Source organism: Argentina silus, assembly GCF_951799395.1.
Source record: "Argentina silus genome assembly, contig: scaffold_121, whole genome shotgun sequence".
Taxonomy (NCBI): Eukaryota; Metazoa; Chordata; class Actinopteri; order Argentiniformes; family Argentinidae; genus Argentina; species Argentina silus.
This window is the reverse complement of record NW_028153233.1, coordinates 7501-21826: the sequence shown is the minus strand read 5'-3', so window position 1 is coordinate 21826 and position 14326 is coordinate 7501. Positions and strand designations below refer to the sequence as shown.

General features: G+C 41.9%; 1 long non-coding RNA gene across 1 annotated transcript; it reads left to right on the top strand.

Annotated features, from left to right (window-relative positions):
• The first annotated feature begins 146 nt into the window (after positions 1–146).
• On the top strand, positions 147–12043 carry LOC310824366. Its single transcript, XR_014555027.1, has 3 exons — positions 147–872; positions 5609–5717; positions 10747–12043. It is a non-coding gene; the product is annotated as an uncharacterized lncRNA (long non-coding RNA).
• Positions 12044–14326: the final 2283 nt, after the last annotated feature.

Sequence of the window (14326 nt, the reverse complement as noted above, 5' to 3'; positions counted from 1 at the left end):
TGTGAGGCTCTATAGGCGTGGTTTTGACAGCTCAGGCCAGGCTCGAAGGGAGGGGGGTGGACGAGAAGGTGTCGGAAGCATTAGCAGTAAGAAAACATGTCAACAGAATAAAATATTAACCAATGACAGGAAAGATCGGGAAATCCCACCCCCATCTCCAAGCCAAACACCGGGTGAGCCCTCAATTCTTGGCCGGTAGAGACATCACCTCGGTCGGCTTGCGCTTTAATTCGGATGAGGTGCTCCTTACTTGTCCGGAGCAACAAACTCCATACCAGAAACTGTGCCTGTGTAGCTGGTGTTTATTGTTTTAAACCCGCTTTCACGACCAGGGTAAATGTTGTTTGGTTCGGTGATTTTTTAAGCATGACTTTAGATCAGAAAAACGCAGAGCCTATGTCAAGGAGCTTATTTCTTGCTTTATTTCATGTCGATTGTATTGTCAGTTTACGGTCCGTGGCATTCTTACAATATATTCTATTTAATATGTTGTTTATCAAGCTGTAAATTAAGTCCGTAAGCATTTTTGCGTTATCGTTGTTTGGTCATCATAAGCTCAAACTGGTTCTGCGTAATGACAGACATAGCAAACACGCTCTTGTGACGGTGTAGGAGTCCACAACTACCGGCACCTGAACGTAGTGGTTTCGGACTTGATAAAAAAGCGATTATATTTCATAACTGTCCATTTCCGTGACTCTCTGCTGTTTCGTGAACGACTTCACGGGAAGGACAGCGGCTAATAAACCGGACATTGCCACTTTAAATACAGCCCCGGGTCATTCGAAAAACGCAGACCCAGATGCTGCGGACAGGCAAGAAGAAAAGAAAACAGCTTGAATTTCGAGACCAAAATCGACCGAGAAAGCGCGGTGAGTGCCTATGCATACAAAAAGTATATTCTTTGTCCCGTAGGCTACACCGTGTTTAGAGAATAGCCTACGTTGCAAGATATTCTTTAGACTACATTCACTAGATAACATACCGGTACCCATAGATATTTCCTGCGGATTCGCTCTTCTGTTTATTTGAGTATAAACATGTTTTAGTCCAATAACAAGTTAATATGCAGGCTTTAGCCCAAATAACACTACGTGTTCATAATGCTATAAATATACATGCGTTTTGTAAACATGTTGACCTATTAATAGTGTCGTTATTATCATATTCTGCTCTGTTTTCCATTTAACTTGCATAGCGATTAGCTGTGCTAATTTAGTCTTTTGAATGGCACGGGGACAGTCGCTCTGCAGAGCGCGAGGGCATACCGTGAACAGAACGTTGTTGCGTGCGTCAATATAGCCGACACGACCTATAGGGAGATTTCTTTACGTTTCTTGTTGTGTGTAGCTTTAAAAATCCATTCTTGGACCCTTGATTAACTTGGGATTCCGTTTGTTGAAGGGCCACTTGGCGCCAGTCGGCTGACTCGCCACAACAAGAGCAGTCTCTTGTCACTTCATATTTACCCTAAAATCCTCTCGCAGCGCCGGCCAATCCCTTCGCCTTCACGCCAAAGCTGCGGCTTATGATGGAGTTTTAGGCTGAGAATGCTCTTGGTGGTGATTATTACTTCGCGTTAAAATGTAAGAATGTAGATGAACACGGAGTTTGTCTATAGGGTTGACCCGAGGAGACGGGCCCTTTGATCCGTGGTGTAGACGTATAGATCCGGCCTCAGAGCATCGTCACTTCTGCATAAAACTGAAACAAAAACTGATAATCCCTCCGAATGAAAGAGACAGAGAAAAACTACACATTTCCGATTAACCCTGTTGTCGCCGGCTGGATGTTTGATGTACTGCTGCTTCCGTATATCCATCCTAGTGCCAGGACATCTCCATGGAGCAAAACTACACTCTATTTTACAAGTCTGTTTGAGATGTCAACTGAGCGTCATACAATGTAAAACAATCGACTTGCAATGTAATGTAGGCTATACTTATATCTTACTTTAGAAACACGTTTCACAGATTTTTAATGGGTTGCCATGGTGCAATGCAATCAGTGTTTAGTGACTTTTCTAATCTGTTATTAAGACCAGTGCATCGACGTCTTATTTTATTGAAGAATATAGCCTATGCTTGAATTAAATAGTGTTTACTCAGGAATGGAATAACGATCGTCCATTGCTATGCATTATCTGCAACCTCGGGAGACACTTGTTGCTATTGTCTGAGTGATAATCCCTGCAGAGTTCTGGCTAGTGTTGTTCAAGTTTATGAATGAAGAAGATATAACCTAGGCCATAGGCTTAGCTACAATATGCTTGTAAATTTCCCAACCTAAAGAGCGCTTGTTTTTGCATGTTTGCAGCTTTGCAAAAGGCATAGGCAGACCCATTAATGTAATTAGATCTCCGTCAGAACGGTGTGCATTATGACAAACACACATTTCTGTTTCATCAAAAACGTGTTTTGCTTTCAATACGTCATACGCCCGGTAAAACTCTGATTATGCATGGTCTTTAGGTAGACTATACCTCTAATCTCGTGTGAAATATATGCTATTGTCTTTATGGATTAAAGCCTAAATAAAGTTAGTCAACTTCTTCATGTCTGATTGTAAAGGGAGCAGTGCCCACATGCATTGTTGGATTCCAATAAACAGGATTGTCAGTATTTTGTATAGGCTAGTTCACAAACTTAATTATGTCGTTTTATAAATTGAATATTTGCAAACCAGTGTCATTCATCTCAGACAAAGAGATTGATTTAGTCTATATATGTTCAAATAAATCTATGTTAACCTGCATTATCAAACATTGTGTTCCTTTTCCAAACAGTATTCATAACGAATCAAATCAGGGTCAACTTAACCGCCAGACTTTAAGACTCCTTGGTCATGTTTTTCATTGTTTGAAATTCAACCAGTGGTTCTCAGTTCAGTGAAGTCAGACGTATTCAAACAGAGGCCAAACAAGACTCATCTAATACTTACCCAGAGTGGTCTATCTTTGGGAAGACGCGTTTTGACTGGAAAAAGATTAGCAACACATGGAGAATGTTAATGGTTTTCTGTGTATATACTTTAGGAACTAATTGCATCAACAACGGGTTTGCAATTACGCCGTCATTTATTTGCTCTCCGTGTCGTGGATGTACACACATCTAATTCGGCAAGAGAGCTAGCAAGTGATGTGGGGTTATTACAGAGGACTTAAAAGTCGTTCATGCCAGAAACGTTCCCAGTGCAACGCTACTGGGTAGCTTAAAGACAAGCGAGAACTAGGGAACAGGGATATGTGTATCTCTGACTGTTGAAGGCGTCAGAAAATATATCTTATAGACAGTTTAGCTGCTGCTTTTTTTCCTTCTTCTTTTTTATTTTTATTTTTAATTTTTTTATTTTTAATTATCCGCGCATATTGTAGGCCTACTTCATTAAACTAGTTTGCCCTTGCAAGGTCCGCTCAATAGAATGTGCCTAATTGCAAGTGTTGGGGTGAAAATGTTCGGGATAGAATATGCCTTGCCAGTAGGATCACTGGTGACTGCCCCGTGTTAGTGATACGATGCAGAAACTTTCTAATTACGCCTTATTTTTCCATTATCGAGTATTGTTCTTTTTTACTCTCTACATTGTTACTTTTTTCTTTCATCTTTTCATCTCTTCCCATCTCTCTGCATCATCTCTCCTGCTATATTTAGCCGGTAGACTGAGGCCTTGGCGCCAGACCGTTTAAGACCTGTCAAAGTCCCTCATATTTCCCCTTGTCAGATGTATACCCAGCGCCTCCTCCAGCTACCGCCAACCAACCCCCTCTCCACTCCTCCTCTTCCCCATCGCTCTTTCATTCTCGCTTTACTCCCCTTACCCGTCTCTCTCTCTCTCTCTCTCTCTCTCTCTCTCTCTCTCCCTCTCTCTCTCCCCCTCTCTTTTTCTCCCCCTCTCCCCCCCCCCTCTCTCTCTCTCTCTCACACACACACACACACACACACACACACACACACACACACACACACACACACACGGCCTGTTTACATTTCACTCCATTTCTCCCTCTCTCTTTCTCATTAAAGCCAGGGGTTTAATCCCTCTCTCTTTCTCATTAAAGGCAGGGGTTTAATCCCTCTCTCGCCCTCTGCGAATTTTGCGCAATTTGCTCGTCTTCGCGGTCGTGTTGTCTCATTGACCTGAGTCATCCGGGCTGCCGGTGCGCTGTCCGGTTCGCTTGGCCAAATTGCAACTGATTGATGAAAAATAACAATTCTCACAAGCAGCGCTGGTAGACGAAGTGGCACCCCTTTAAACCCCTCCCAGTGAAACTGCCTGTATAGCGCTGGAAGGGGTACTACACCGAACTACACCGAGCCTAATGATGTAGACCCTTGTCACCGCCAAACATACACCTCTCTCTCACTCTCTCTCTCTCTCTCTCTCTCTCTCTCTCTCTCTCTCTCTCTCTCTCTCTCTCTCTCTCTCTCTCTCTCTCACACACACACACACACACACACACACGCGGCATTTGTGAATATGTTTCCTGTGAAAATGATCTTAAATTGTTATAAATGTTTTATACATGTGGGTTGATGTTGATAATTCTTTATAGGTAGCCGGGTTAATTATTCATTAACATTAGGTTTAAAAGCCTACCGTAAGTGTTACCGTAAGTGTTAACGTAAGTGTTAACGTAAGTGTTACAGTAAGTGTTAACGTAAGTGTTACAGTAAGTGTTATGTAGGCTACTATATCTGACTTGACAAAATCAAAAATTCTAATATTTCAGTGCGCACAGGGTTAAAACAATGTTGCCCCAAAATGCAGATTTTCGTCTCAATAATTCAGTGGTTTTCCCGTAAAAACTATCCTGATAGCACGAAATAAAAAATATTGCTCCAGAGTAATCTTATTTATTGGACTGTATTGTCATTGGACTACTTTGCCAAGGCTTTGGATGCCGTCGTCTGGTATCTTTCGCAGGTAACAGATGGGGGCGCTAAAATGGCCCTGGGGAATCTGACACCTTCCCTGCTCACTCAGCATGTCCCCCAACAAGACCTCGCGTCCTCCTGGGCACAGACACAAACACACACACACACACACACACACACACACACACACACACACACACACACACACACACATACAGAGCATCTTTCGTACTCCTGGGTATGCGCAACCTTATGTAACCGTGTTCCGTGTTGTAATCTCATTCTCATTATCCAAGTTGATTTAGCCTTAAACCCGCGTGTCGGAGTGTGTGTGTGTGTGTGTGTGTGTGTGTGTGTGTGTGTGTGTGTGTGTGTGTGTGTGTGTGTGTTTTTGATTTATTTACGCACAAATACCCACCCACCTGCACCCTGCGTTTTGTTCATAAAAAAACAACACAATGTAGGCCTAGGCTACCAATACGATTTTTACATTTTTAAAAGCTGTCAACAATTAGATTGTTGTGTGATTCAGCCATTTTGTCTGTTGTACATAGAGTGTGTGCCTACCTCACATATAGGCCGAGGAATAATATATAGATGTATAGAGACGTTTAATGTATAGACGTTTATGTCCCATAACTCTGTCTCAGACGTGTCCTATATAGCAGAGAGTTGTTCAAAATGAATAAAATGTCTCTTTCTTCTCTGCTCGTTGTAAAACCTTGGCTACACAGGCTGCAGGTGAACCGAATGTATACTGTGCGGTATAGCACCGTTCCCTATCCGCCGTTGGCCCGCTCCTCCCGGGTCTTTTGCCATGTAGCAGCCTTCGCGGTGCAACAGGTAGGTTGATTTTTCAATTACAACCCCGCCATGACCCTGGCATATAACCTTAACCCCCCTACCCCCACTGTGGCGCGCGATAGCGGTGCGTAATGGGCTGGAGGGTGCGTGCGCTGACCTTCCTGTTTCTGCTTTTTCACTTCAAAGGCAACGATACAATCTGTTAAGCACAGAAAACGCAAGTTGTTCATGATCAATGAAATGGCTACCTCCACCGAGTGGAACGTATACAGAAATAGTCCAGTGTGACAAGTCTGACAAACGTCACAATGTTATCAAATGTCAATAGTTACGCAGTGCAGAGGGACATAAAGAAGTAGCCTATACAGTGTTTGCCTTAACAGTGTAACTGTATTATGTGGACTAACTTGTCTGTAACCTTTACAGTCTTCTCCCATCGTGGCGCAAGCTCCTGATTTGTTGAAAGTGATGGCCGGGGAGGAATGCGTACCGGTATGTTGGTGTGTTGGTAAAAACAACAACAACAACAATGAACTAGATTGCTAAATTGCCTTGTCAAAGTAGCCTATGTCACTCAATGCATTTCAGTGAAACATGTAGCCTAATGCTTTCGATCTAGTATCTTTGAATGGACCGTATAGCCTAATTGATAACGTTTCACTGATAACAATCAAACAACAGACCACATAGTCTTTAGAGGGTACTTAAAGATTTCAAACAACATTACTAATCTTTGAATTATACCCTCTGTGCATATCCATGTTTTTTTTGTTTTTTTTTGTGATTCTGTTTTTGATTGTGATGCTGATGCTGTGTCACATTTTCAGTGAGCGCACATTTAAACTGCAGGATTGGATTCATTTAATTCGGACAAGGTTGCCTATATGTTACGGCAATTGAAAGGTAATTTGTTTGTGTGGGTATTGAAAATAATTGTTACAGAACGGGACAGAACGACTTTGATTTTCATGCGCGATTGTCATATGCAACAAGTGAAATAACCACAGTTTCACAGAAAATCGTGTTTATCACTTTCAATCGTCTCCGTGACTCAGGCATCATACCCTACAGACTGTGCTACCCATTATTTCGTGTCGGGACCAAACAAATCACCATTCAATTTAAACCGACAATAGTGCTCACAGCGATTTACGCACACCTGGAATTTGTGGTGCTTTGTCTTCGCAGCGATAAGGTGATGTAGTCGCGGTCAACAGATAGCCATATGTTTTGGCCCGTGTCCATAATGTCAATGATCTACTTGCTCGTTCTGCGAAGCAATCCCATTAGACAATTAAGATGATCAATCGGTAAAGGCTACTCTCTATAATCTATGTTAATAGTAGGCTGATAAAGAAACCATCCCTTTAGTTTTATAATATAAATAATACATCTTTATTGGCCCATCTAAAACAGTAAAACCCACTCTATAGTGTGATAGCCTTTATTAATATCCCAATTGTTATAGGCCGTTGTTATTGTTATATATTCAAATGTGATGTATTTGTCTTAAAAATATACTTTTAATCGGAGAGTATAGCGTACCAAATAATCTGAAGGTTGATTTATATCACCCTTGATATAGTAACTCCCTCGGGGAGACGGAGTTTTACCTGCTATACAATCAAGCACGGTGATGTCACCCACCTTAATGATGTCAACCGCATGTTGATAGACCACAAAGGCCATTGTTCAAACGTAGAAGTGACCAGCAAATTCGAATACTATAGCCTACTTGTTTGCTCAGATTTGTCATCTCAAATGGCTAATAAACGATTTAGGTGAGAAACACTAACATGTTCATTGTCTCTGCTGATTGAGTCTTTAAACACCTACTCAGTCGATTGACAAGACAGTTCAATTTGATGTGACGATTGCAGACACACTCTGTTCGCCGAAGGAAACAAAAAAAAAAAAGTATTTTACTGGCAAACTCGTGTTTATTTTACAGACTTAACTTTGCTGAACCTGTTGACAGTGCTTCAAAATTCAATTTCCAACTCATGCGATGGGAACATTGAATCTTGTTATGCAGGAGGCGATATGGAATTACCTTAGGTCCGGGGGAGACTGCTTTTATTTGTCAAACGTTAATTTAATGAGAGGGAAAGCACTTCTGCGTGTTAAATTTCGAACGCACCCCCTCACATGATGCACCGTCATTGAATTATAAATAAGTGTACACACAGGTATAATCTTGTTCAGAATAACGCGATTACGGGAAGGCCCTATGTTCATCTTAGTTTTGAGAATGTGTCTTTCGTCTGAATAAACGAGGTGCTTCATCTTTTTTTCCATTTCCCATGTTGGCACTCTAAACAGCACACGAATTAAGAATCAAAATATTAGCTTCTTATTTTCTAGAAATCAAAATAAATGGTAAACGATCCACTCTTTTGTTAAATAAATGCAGGACATAATAATATGCCACTTTTTAAATTAAAATGATAGGAATTAAAGGTGACTATTATGATCCATCACTGAAAGACCAATCAGTGATCAATTAGATCAATGCATTTCCTACAATTTTGCGAGTCAATTTCCCTGCCCAGATATTGATAACAATGTTAATGCCTTATGATTGATTTTAAATGGTAAATTTCTGGTATTTTGCTGGCATCAGTGACCCATACAACCTCGTGTGAAACTATCAAATAACCCGGTCGTTGTCATTGTAGGAGATCATCTTAACAGTGCTTAAAAACAGGGATTAATTATCGTATCCTGTGAGCAATGTAACAATCTTTCTAATCATACGGGCGGAATAGTTCAAATGGCTGTTATGCTGTACTACTAGAACACTACTGTTGTTATAATCACAGAAAATAAAACGCGATGGAAGTGTCACGAGAGGTTTTCTTCTTTGAATCGCTATTGGTAAATATGGTGGATAATGATAATAGGCCCAGTACAGTAATGTATCAGCCTGAGGAAAAATTGTTGAGAGCATGTGTGCTTCTCAGACATGATCTTCAGGGCAGACTGAGCTTGGAGCACTTGATCTCTTAGGCTTGTTTTAAGTCCTTGCAGCTCAGAGACATGCTCTTGTTTTGATTGAATAATAATAGTGTGTGTTTTATATTTAGATTGTGTTGTGTTTTTTAAGGTATTGTTTTGTAATCATATTTGTAATGTAAACAGGGTGCACCTGCAAAAGAGACCTTGGTCTCAGTGTGTCTCACTGAATAAATAAATGTTAAATATAAAAAAAGTGAATAAAAAAAGTTTCACACTTATCAGGTAATTGTACAGATATACCTAATAGTCTCTTAGGGCTGAGAAGTCCTGCATTTTATTTATTTTCTCTGTGCATCTGATTTTCTATTACTGGTTTTGTAAATCTATTAATTGGGGTCAAATTTGAAGACAAAGCTTAACAAATCTAGCAATACTGCTTTCCAGGGCCAACTTTACTCTGGTGTGCCCATTCACAGTGCTTTGGACGACGTGACTTGTTGAATGAAAGTATACGCTGTTCTTCCCTAACAGTCCAACCCAGGCACTTGAACTTGAACGCAGACAGGAGAAATGAGTCGTATATCAGTCATCATATGGAGCACAAATGACACTTCAAATACAAATCTATTTCATTTGGTTTATACTTCCGAATCTGTTTTATTCGGTTCCTTTTGTCCAACCAAGAGTTGGCTGAATAGCGACTGTCCTGGGTGGGATGAGACTGGTTGGCAGTGCCAGGCAGTCGGCCAGCTTGCCTGGGCACCGGCCTCTCTCCGAGAAGCATTGGCATGCAGGGGCTGTGTTACAGTGTGGTGGACCGAGGCCTCAGTGGGCATGGTACACTATGGAGGGTGCCAGAGTTTGCTGGCATGGATCTGCCGGCTCCAACTCATTCACATGCCCATAGTCCCCGCGTCATGGCTGATTTGGCCCGGCTAATGGAAGTGCTATAACAACACGGGGGGAGGGGGGGGTCCTGCTCGGGTTCATCCCGCCCGCTCCCGGGGGACCCAGATGAGCATTTCTCACATGCTACATCTAAACTTCGCTATACTTTACGAGTTCTAGTGTTTTAGAGACGGTTTGTTTCAAATTTAGAGTAATAAACAGGGCAGAAACACGAAGACAGTGATTTGTGTGCTGCTGCTGCTGCTGCTGATGATGGTCATTATTTCTCACAGCTCTTTCTGTTCCCACCTCTTCCCTGATCAACTCAACTGGTTGACTTATACTTGAATGTGAATATACGCTCACTGAGCACTTTATTAGGAACACCTGTACACCTTCTCATGGTGGAGGTGGTGTACTTTATTAGGAACACCTGTACACCTTCTCATGGTGGAGGTGGTGTGATGGTGTGGGGAATGTTTTCATGGCACACTTTAGGCCCGTTAATACCAATCAATCATCGCTCAAATGCCACAGCCTATTTGAGTATTGTTGCTGACCATGTGCATCCCTTCATGGCCACAATTTACCCATCTTCTAATGGCTACTTCCAGCATGATAATGCACCATGTCACAAAGCAAAAGTCGTCTCAAATTGGTTTCATGAACATGACAATGAGTTCAGTGTTCTTCAGTGGCCTTCCCAGTCACCGGATCTGAATCCAATAGAACACCTTTGGGATGTGGTAGAACGGGAAATCCAAAAGTGCACCTGAAAAATGGGAGGACAGGCTCTTTGCAATGCATGGAATGGAATACAGAGTGTGTGTGTGTGGGGATGTGTGTGTGTGCGTGCTGCATGCATGACCAATTAAAAAAAGGGGGGGTGGAATAACATCAGGAGGGGAGGCTGGTAGAGGTATGAGGAACAGTATCAACCGTTGGTATGATACCATTCCTCACTCCATTCCATGCGTGACCATGAGACAGTCCTCCGATTTCTACCTCCACCAGCCTCCCCTGATGTGTGTGTATATATATATATATATATATATATATATATATATATATATATATATATATATATATATATATATATATATACTGTGATGTATATCTATATATGTATATCTATATATATATATGTATATACTGATGTGTATATTTCCCCCCAGTTTCTGACCCAAGTAAACCAGTTTGTGTGTCTTTCCTGTCGTTCCAGAGCTACTGGGAGGAGATGATCAGATCAGTCCAGCAGGGTTTGGTCTTGTGCTTCCCTCCACAGCTTGACCGTCTCTGACTGACCCGGGACCAGGCTGTAAGTACTGGAGTTCAGCCTCATCTGTGTATGAGCCAGGGGAGGCTGGTGGAGGTAGAAATCGGAGGACGGGCTCGTTGTGACGCACAGAACGGAACGAGGAACGGTATCAAACACACACGATCCATTCTTCATTCTACCTCAACCAGCCTCATCTGTATCCATGTAAACAACGTGTCATCTTTCTGTGGTCTGCGAATAACAAGATATAATTCGACTGTCAGATGTAGTTCAGAGAATGTCATGTCATTCCAGTAACACAATATAACATTTACAAGGTAATTCAGATCGTGCTAGAACGTCCTGTTACCTCAGAGAAAAAAAGGATAGCAACCAACAGCGACCAGCGCTTATCGAGGAATTCATCTGCAGTGGACTAAGACCATCTTTGCAGTTATTATATCCCTGTTACCATGGTGTTTTCTCTCTATACTATATTTTGTATTTCTTATATATTTTAAAATATATTTTAAGTATGTGGTGGTGTGTTAATCTGGATTAAGACAACAACAACACTGAAATTACAGGGAATCTGGGCTGGGAAATGAAGTGTTACCACATTCAGTGCCGAGGGTGAATAAAGTCGCACCAAGTTGTCAACATTCGAGAGTGCCAAGGGTGACTTTGTTCACCAAAAATGCATAAATGATGATGCTTCATTTTGTAGCCAATCAAAGTGTTATTGCTAGGTAAACACCACATAAAACACTTGGAACACTCTAGGTGGTGAGTGTTCCGGAATGCTTTGGCAGTTGGTGAGTTACGCTTCAATGCCATGTCATGTTGTATGTGGTGGCCGTGCAAGGCGTGGGTAACAAGATCCTGTCAACCAAAATTATAATGTGGATTTTAACACTTTACTTTGATTAATGACCCAGTCATTAACCTTCATCATGACTCATGTCTTATAAATGACCTACATCGGTGTTACCATGCAGTTCAAGAATTTACATAGAAATATGGGTCTTATTGAGGAAACTATTAATTGTTACTTTGTTATTATTTAAATTAACCCTTTATTACATGCTGTAATAGGAATCTACCGAAATATTTTAGAGCAAATAAAGGTTTATTAACCTGTTATCCCATTGGAGTGTTTGTCAACCTGTTGCCTACATTAGAGTAAACAAATGTATGCAAACTGTTCCCAAACCTGGTAAGAGTAGAATCTGCTGTTTTCTGTCTCTGTCTCTTAACAATAAACAATAAACCTACAGTGGGGTAACTCTGAATTGGCTTGGGTGTCATTTTTGTTCCTTTAATAATCACTGTGTATGCTGACTGATAACTTGTGGTCCTCAGTGGCTCAGTTGGTAGAACATGGTACTGACAATGCTTAGGTTGTGGGTTCCATTCCCGCTGGGACCATACATACTGAAAAATGTATGCACTCACTGCAATATAAATCACTTTGGATAAAAGCATCAGCTAAATGGCAGATGTTATAGGAGAGAGAATACCATACATAACCAAACAACTGTTGAGATAAATGAATAAACACACAACAATATTTTGTTCAAGCTTTATTATTCCATTTGCATGAATGCATAGCAAAATAACAGCTGAGTATTTTTACAAAACCAACATAACAGCCAAGTGATAAGCACGTGTTCATTCAGATTAAGAGGAATAGATTCATGCCCCGATTTCTGGTCAGTCGTCCAGTTAACAATCACCACGTTAGCTAGCAGATGTTTGAAGACTCATCTCAAACATGCAACATCGTTTGACCTGCAGACAGTCAGCCATTCAACCATTCCCACCACAATGGACTAGGATTGCATCACTTTTTACAATGAATTAATTCATTTTTGATTAACTAGAGCTACAGACTTGGATAAACTTGTTGATGTCTAGCAACGGCTCATTGAGTTAGAAAAGCAAGCAAATCATTCTGCGTACAAGTTCAAGTGTGTGTATATGTGTGTGTGTGTGTGTGTGTGTGTGTGTGTCTGCGTTTGTTCCAACGCAGACCTGGTTTTTGTTGTAAATTAAACAAATATTCATTATCAAAGCAAGATGAATTTATAAAAAGAAACTTAAACAGAAAGATACTCACTGAAATCACATCAAAGGTGACCACAGAGAGAAATCCATACAGCGATACATGGAAGATTAATTTGGTCCTAACAAGTTAAGCTAACACATAAACACACTGGCTGTTAAGAAACTGACTACAGCTAACTCAGAACACTCTCAATTTACAGTTTTGTGAGACATAAACAAAGCATAGCCATGTAGTTTAATGATATATGTAAATAACTAAGTTTAATTCATTTTTATAGTGTTACAGAGAAATTAGTGATGAACTGAGCCTTATTTTCTTATAAGCCTGCCTGTCGTTAGAAGCTGTATTAACTCCAAGGCATAAATTCATGAAAAGGTTTAAACATATAATCTACCAAGAGGTAAATTATTTTTTTTCCACACACACACACACACACACACACACACACACACACACACACACACACACACACACACACACACACACACACACACACACACACACACACACACACACACACACACACACACACACACACACACACACACACACACACACACAATAAACGCAAAGGAAAGCACCTGCCAGGAGAGGCTTCACATCCTCCTACTGCATACAGACAAACATGTTCCAGAGTGTGTGTCACAGTAGAGGCTGGTGGAGGTAGAAATCGGAGGAAGGGCTGATTGTAATGCATGGTGTTTGGTATCCATTCCTCATTCTGTTCCATGCATTACAATGAGCCTGTCCTCCGATGTCTACTTACACCAGCCTCCACTGGTGCGTGAAGACAACCAACAGGCCAGAGGACATCTGGTGTGGAGAGAGACGAGGAGGAGGAGGACGAGGAGGAGGAGGAGGACGAGGAGGAGGAGGAGGGAGGAGGGAAGAGGAGAAAGAGGAGGGGGAGGGGTTCACAGCTCACAGATCATGGACCAAGACATTGAACATGCTGGTTTGAGACACTGTGTTACTGAGACATCACCAGGCTTGTCTCTGACTGTGTCTGGGTGACCGGGACGGTTGGGTGGGCTGGGTGGTTTTCAGGTGGGACTGGGGGTCACTAGGGGAAGCCGGAGGGGAAGAGGCTGAGGGGCTGGCTCTCGTTGGTGGGCAGGGGGGAGCGGTACCCCTCAAAGTTGCGGGGGATGCTGCCGCTGGTGGAGCCCGAGCTGTTGCTGAGGGTCTCGATGCTTCCCTCTCTCTGGAGCTCTGTGGAGAGACACACACACACACACACACACACACACACACACACACACACACAAACACGCATGCACACGCACACGCACACGCACACACACACAGTGGTAAATGAGTTGATAAAATAAAACCCAGCAGCTTCTCCCCAACATCCTGCAGTTCACATGTTTCTATGACTGTACGGGGTCTCTATGACAATCATAATTCACAGGGGGGGGGGGGGGGAATGCTACTCGCTGGGCTGCCGCTATTGTTGGAAACGTCGGCGGACAC